The 7404-nt window shown below is 48.9% G+C and overlaps 1 non-coding gene across 1 annotated transcript; it reads left to right on the forward strand.

Annotated features, from left to right (window-relative positions):
• Positions 1-587: 587 nt before the first annotated feature.
• Positions 588-659, forward strand: trnag-ucc. Its single transcript has one exon. It is a non-coding gene; the product is annotated as a tRNA-Gly (tRNA).
• Positions 660-7404: the final 6745 nt, after the last annotated feature.

The raw sequence follows: 7404 nt of genomic DNA on the forward strand, positions 1-7404 counted from the left end.
GATAGAATAATCATACCACCATATGGAAATTGGAAAAAAATCACTCGGTCACAGTCCAACAGAATGTCTGGTATCCATGGTTTTGTAGTGAAAGTCAGGAAAATGTAGGTGAGGTCATATACTGATAGTTTTCCCTTGGATATGTTTCTGTCCTTGCCTGTGAACATTTCAAGGGAATTACATTTGATAATTTAGCCACTACCCAAGGCATTGGAGCAATTATCAAAGGTCTGCAGGTTTGGTGAATTTTGGGCGTGCTAAATTGCCCCTTAGGTCAGGTGGGGCTATGGGGTTATGAGATTAGGGTGGGGGAGTGGGTCGAGGTAGGATGCTGTTTCATAGGGTCATGCTTGTGCTACCGTGGGTAGCACAAGTGATTAGAACTGTGGCTTCACAGCGCCAGGGTCCAGGTTCGATTCCCTGCTGGGTCACTGTCTGCGTGGAGTTCCCCCCGTGTCTGCGAGGGTTTCCTCTGGGTGCTCCGGTTTCCTTCCCCAGTCCAAAGACGTGCAGGTTAGGTGGATTGGCCATGCTAATTTGCCCTTAGTGACCAAAAAAAAATGGTTAGGAGGGGTTATTGGTCATGAGCGATGGTGGTATAGTGGTGAGCATAGCTGCCTTCCAAGCAGTTGACCCGGGTTCGATTCCCGGCCATCGCAATAAAGAAAATGCTAGTAGGAGGGGTTATTGGGTTACGGGGATGGGGTGGAAGTGAGGGCTTAAGTGGGTCGATGCAGACTCGATGGGCCAAATGGCCTCCTTCTGCACTGTATGTTCTATGTTCTCTGTAATAGGATCAGTGTAGATTTGATGGGCAAATGGACTCTTTCTGCATTGTAAGAATTCTATGGTTCCATATCCAGACAACTGCTCAGCCGCCTATCCTGATCTTTTGATCAGATCAACTGGAAGTTCAAGAGCAGCTTATACTGGAAACTCCATTTGACCTGATATTGGAACACAGATATGATTCGCAACAGGTGAAATTACTAATATGTGGAAATTAATGGTGAACTTGCACTGAGGAACAGGTTTCAGACATGCTGAACTTCTTGACACTAGTGCAATACAAAATGGTTGATGTGGCCAGTCGAGTGAGATACTTTTTAAAATGAACATTGATACATATTCTACAGAGAAATCAACTTGAAAACCATCAAGATAGATTAAATATACTGACACCTTCCAGAGGGTGTCAGGTTAAAATAAAGTGGGATATGGAATGTGGGTTAAGAAAAAAAAGAGGTCAAGGGAAGAATAATGCTGAGTAAGAACTATCTGCAAAATGGTTACGGTTGAAGTGGAAGCTGGAGAATCTTACAGATCAAGATTTATTGATGATATGGTGAACTATAGATATCTTATAACGTATTATGATTTTCTTTCTATCTATTGCTTGAAATGTATGTACATAGTAAATATGCTAATGATCTAGAATTGTCACTTAATTATCATTACTAAAATGCGACTCCTTCAAGAGTTGTTACTCCAGGCAGAGTCAGAACAGAACTGGAATATAATTGTGTGAGCCTCAGAGATTGCTCCTCCCTCGCAAAAGTGTGGACTATTAGAATCCTGCAAAATGCCTCCTTCCGCTTATCTTGCTAATTATAGAGATTTAACTTAAATACCATGACTGTTTGTAAATTAGTGTTTTCATTAATCGGGTTACGGCAGGCTTACACTGAACTGTTTCATTTATTCCTGCTTGTGATACGTCTTACATAATAAACACTTTCTCTGGCTGTTCACGCCAGCGGGAATCTCTGGTCCCACTGGCAGCTCATCCCCGTCGTAGGTTTCCCAGGGACTTGGGTGGTTTCGATGGGAATTTCCATTGACAGCGGTGGGAGCAGAAATCCCGCAAACCAGCGAACGGTCTGCCACTTCCCGTTGCTGAGAAACACGTGGCTGGGAGGTGCATGCACACAAGGGGTTAATGGGTAAATAGCAGCACCACATGATCACTAGAGGGCTGGACCAACAGGGGTATAAAAAGCAGCCACACGGGGTCTCTCGCTCTCTCTCTCGTGGGTGCACTGTGAACAGGGGAACATCAGAAGCACATAGATAGTTAGTGGAGTTACGTTTAGTTATTATTGTTAAATCTTGTTAACCAATTCCTAGTTTCCATGTTAAGGTAAAGAACTCATGCATTAATAGTTACAGTTACTCAATAAATCTTTGTTGTTACTGGACGAGTTCGACTCTTCTTCAACAAGATTCAGAGGACCTCACCATCAACCAAGGATTGAGTAACACGTGTTATCGACCACGCAGGTAAGACAACACACGTGGCTGGGAGGCCAGAGAATCTCACTCTCAGGGGTGATTTGATGGAGTATAATGGTTGAGGTTTCATTGACCGAGTGGTGGAAACCAATCTTCAGCACAAATTAGGCAGAACATGAAAATAGATAGCCTACTCTAGAGAACTAAATGGTAAACACCTCACCAGCAATCCAGAGACCCAGATATGGGCAGAGCTAATTAAAATCACTGATTATCCAAGGCCACATTTTGCTTCCTTTAGCCAAACCGAACATTGAAATGCCAATGCGCTGATAAGAGCCCGAGAGACAGAAGAAAATACATGGGCTGGAATTCTCCAGCTGTTGGGACACCCTGTCCCCGCCGGCAACCCACCCCTGCCCTCGGGTTCCCTGGCGGCCTGGGGTGGCTTCAATGTAAAATCCCATTGGCAAGCAGCAGGTATAGCAAATCCCACCACCAGTGAACGGTACACAGCCGGGAAACACACGGCTGGGGGTTGGGAGACTCCAGCCCAGAATGTCAAGAATCAGGGCACGCTGACCTGGGCAAGCATGTGGCTAAATTATGTTTTTAATAATCGGGCCATTCAAATAACAGTAAGGTAGTGATTAGATTAAACCGGTCTCCATAAACTTGTCTGTGCAAAGGAAAGGTAAGAAGGAATTTCCTGAGCACAGAGATTGTAGAGGTTAAACATGCCATCTTGGCTGACGATGATGGAACCTGGGGCACAATCATGGGGCAGTTACAGAAGGAGATCCTGCTTCTTCCCAGGATGCTTTGCTGTTGCACTCTGATACTGCTAAAATGTGTCAAGTCTTACTTATCATGAATAAAATAGAACCACTATCGATAAAGGTATCACTTCAAATTATTTCTGAGTTTGAGAATAAGGGGTGAAAGGGTTAACTGACTCCGAAACCCTGAACCCTGGACGGCACGGTGGCACAGTGGTTATCACTGCTACCCACAGTGCCAGGGACCTGGGTTCAATTCTGCCCTCTGGTGACTGATCTGTGTGGATTTTGCACGTTCTACGCGTGCCTGCATAAGTTTCTTCTGGGTGCACATGTTTCCTCCCACTGTCCAAAGATGTGCAGGTTAGGCTATTCTAAATTGACCCTTAGTGTCCAAAAGGTTCAGTGTGGTAACGGACATAGGGTGGGGTGTAGGACAAGGTAGGGTGCTCTTCCAGAGGGTTGATGCCGACTTGATGGGCTGAATGGCCTCCTTCTGCACTGTAGGGATTCTATGACTTTATGACCTCCAAGATGAAGTACTTGAATGGCCTGATTAATAACCTTTGTGTGGCAACATGGCTCTCATTATAGGTGTACTTCCAGGTGTCAATGTGTTGTGTATAGAAGTCATGAGCCAGATGTAGAGCTCATATTGCCCAGTAGCCTATGGTTTCTCATGACGCCTCAAATGCTTATGGTCCAACAGACTGGTGGAGAATAAAGACATCGTGGATTGGATTCTCTGATTCTCAGGCTATGTCCTGACGCTGGCGTGGGAACAGTGGTCATTTACGACCAAAGATTTGCCGTAAAATGGCGACCAATCCTCCGTTTGGCTGGGGGCTAGGAGCAAGGCAGCATAGAGCACCCGGCTCTAGCTGCCGATACGGCCCAGAGAGTTACCAGGTCTGTGGCTGTACATACGCACGGCGATGGACTGCAGCGGCCGCGCCATGCAACATGGCACCGGCCACGTGCGGATCCGGCCTGCAGAATTGTACCCCCCTTTGTCCGGCTTGCAACACCCAGACAACCCCCCAAAAATGCCCCCAGCCCCTCCCAAAGTCCCCCCTACCCACGGATCAGCCCTCCCCCGAATGTGGTGGCGCTGGACTGAGTCTGCGGCTGCCACACTGGGTTCCTGACAGGTAAGACCATGAGAGACCCACACCGTCGGGAACTCAGAACATCGTAGGGGGGAGGTGGGCCTCAGGCAACATCCAGAGGTCGTAAATATGGTACGCAGCGTACTCCTAGAGTGCGCTGATTTGGAGGGGGCAGAGCATCACAAAAGCTGCACCGCTTCCGATTTTGGCGGAAACGGGTATTCTTCGGCCGTTCACCAAACGTGATTTCAGTATCTGCGACTGAAGAAACCCGCCCCATGACTGCTGCCAGGATACTGGGCACTGACTGCATTGTACATTGACGGACTTCATGGGCTGCCTACTCTGCAAACATGCAGTGTCTGCTCCCAGCAGTGGCCTGTACAAAATAGCATTGAAGTAGCCAACACCAGAAATGCGTGTGCACAGCAAGCACGGGCGCCATTGTGGACGTAGCATTACATCCACAGTACTGAAAATACGGCCACTCTGTTATTAAATTTGCAGCCTGCATGTTGGGCTGAATTCTCAGGTCCCACTGAAGTCAGGAACAACAAACCTCCCCCCTCTTACCCCTGCCACCAAAGGGAAATTTCAGCCCATGGAGTTATTTTTTGGCTTTATTGTTGATGATATTCCTGCAGACTCGCAATGGTGTATCCCTCCCAATGGTACACAAAGTGAAAATTCTGGAGCAAGTAAACTATGCCATAATTTATGCTTGTCCATATGTTCCTGGGCTAGTCCATATTTTCTCATTTCCTGCAGTTTTCAGGTGGCAGCCACTTAGACTAAACAACAATGGCCTGGCAATTGAGTATCAGGAGCCTCCTCGAGCACTTCCTACCTGTGCCGCCTCAGTGCATCCCCCAATGCTGTGGCCACCAGGATGAAGGCCACCATTCCTGGTTGGATTCCGAATGCCATTGCCTGCAGGCAGACATGTTAGCATGGTGCAGACTTCCGTGCCCAGCCAGGTCCATCTGGCTACGTGGTTGCCCCAACCTGCGTTGCAACCCCTGCCCTGCATGTCCCCTGCCCATTCCCTCCCCCATCCCCACATCCACCCTCGGCCATACCCCTGGCACTTGGCCCTCCACACCGCAACTCTGGCCCTGTCAGTGCCCAGAACTGCAGGGGCCTCTGGCTCCAACACCTGACCCTGCTGGCAGTGGTACCAGTGGCTGGTGCTGGCCATGCCAGCGGTATGCTCTGCGGCCCCTCCTGTAGGGGCTACCATGGACGTTGCGCTTAGGTGATGTTCCACCATGAGGTGGGGTGGATGGAGGAGTTTGAGGTCTGGGGGTGGGGTGGGGGCACCCATATGGCCGGTGTCATTGCGCAACCACACAATTAGCGGTCAGTGGGGTACGCAGGAAGATAGCTGCGGCAATGGTGGTCTGTGCCTAGATACCCCGCTCCAGGGGAGGTTGCCCTGAATGCAGGCCCCATCCCCTGGTTACTTCACGCGCCTGGCAAACACCCTCCCTGCCCCCAGCCAGCCCTGCCAGTGGCAGGACCGGCATCCCATGGTCGCGTCTCTGAGAACATGCCCTACCTCCTCTCTTTCACTCTGGATCCATGGCGCCTGTTTCCTAATTTTTGAAACCACAAATGAAACTCGCCATCGGTAATTCTGGTGGAGATGGAGCATCATGTGCGCTCTGGAGGATACCAGGTCGGGCGCATGAATAATATGTCAATGGTGCTTACTGTACCTGTAGAGTAGAATGCATTCATGTCGCTGCTGAGGCATCAGAACCTGGCATTCTGACAGGCACCCGTGGGATGCCGGTCCTGCGGCTGGCAGGGCTGGCTGGGGGCAGGGGGTGATGTTTGCCAGGGGCTTGGGGGTGACCAGAGGATGGGCGGTAAAGAAAGCTAATGGTATGCCTGCATTCATTGCAAGAGGTTTCGCCTATAGAAGCAGGGATGTGTTACTGCAATTGTACAGGGCCTTGGTGACGCCACACCTGGAGTATTGTGTGCAGTTTTGGTCTCCTTCTCTGAGGAAGGATGTTCTTGCTTTCGAGGGAGTGCAGCGAAGGTTTACCAGACTGATTCCAGGGATGGTGGGACTGTCATATGAGGAGAGATTGACCAGGTTGGGATTGTTCTCGATGGAGTTCAGAAGAATGAGGGGGGGATCTCATAGAGACTAATAAAATTCTAACAGGACTAGACAGGGTAGATTAAGGGAAGATGTGAACAATGATGGGTGCGTCCAGAACCAGGGGTCACAGCCTGAGGATTCAGGGGAAACCATTTCGGACAAAGATAAGGAGACATTTCTTCACCCAAAGAGTGGTGAGCCTGTGGAATTCATTACCTCAAGAAGTAGTTGTTGCTAAAACTTTGAATATATTCATGAGTCAGCTGGACATAGCACTTGGGGAGAATGGGATCAAAGGCTATGGGGAGAAAGAAGGATTAGGCTATTGAGTTGGATGATCAGCCATGATCGTGATGAATGGTGGAGCAGGCTCAAAGGGCCAAAAGGCCTCCTCCTGCTCCTATCTTCTCTGTATCTATGTATGTATCTATGACTCTGCATGTTCTCCCCCTGTATGCGTGGGTTTCCTCCTGGTGCAAGTCCTGAAAGACGCGCTTATTAGGCGAATTGGAGATTCCGAATTCTCCCGAAGTGTACCCGAACAGGCGCTGGAATGTGGCGACTCGGGGCTTTTCAAAGTAACTTCATTACAGTGTAAATGTAAGCCTACTTGTGACACTGATAAAGATTATTATTATATAGAGCAGGTTTCTCCTGCCTATTCTGTGGAGGGACCCATTGTGAGCGAGAATGAAAAATTTAGCGTTCCAGCCAAAACTCCATTATCTTTCAGCGGTCCTGGAAAATCCCAGCCGCGAACGAAGATGAAGGATCTAGGCCACAGTTTAGACCTTGGGCAGAATTTTTCCATTTTCTGCAGAGTGTCACGGGGGTGGCAAAAGCAGCATTGAAGCCGTCGCCCCAATGCTGGCTTCCTCACCATATTGTTTACAACTTGAAAATAAATGTAAGGGATTGGTCCCACGACCTCATGCTGAAGTGCGCCCTGTCAGCAATTTAGTTTTTTCATGGATCGGGGCACCGTTACTGAAGGCCACCCTGATGCAAAAAAATAAATATTGAACACCACTCACAACATCACCTCCGGCACTGCCCAGACGGTGCCGGGGTACTGCTCGGGCATGACCCTCTTCCCCTGAGCAATGCACTCAATTGAGCACCTCTGGCGGGTCTGCCTTCACTCTGATGTGAGTGGATATTGTAACAGAGA

This window comes from Scyliorhinus canicula, chromosome 2, assembly GCF_902713615.1.
Source record: "Scyliorhinus canicula chromosome 2, sScyCan1.1, whole genome shotgun sequence".
NCBI classification, from domain to species: domain Eukaryota; kingdom Metazoa; phylum Chordata; class Chondrichthyes; order Carcharhiniformes; family Scyliorhinidae; genus Scyliorhinus; species Scyliorhinus canicula.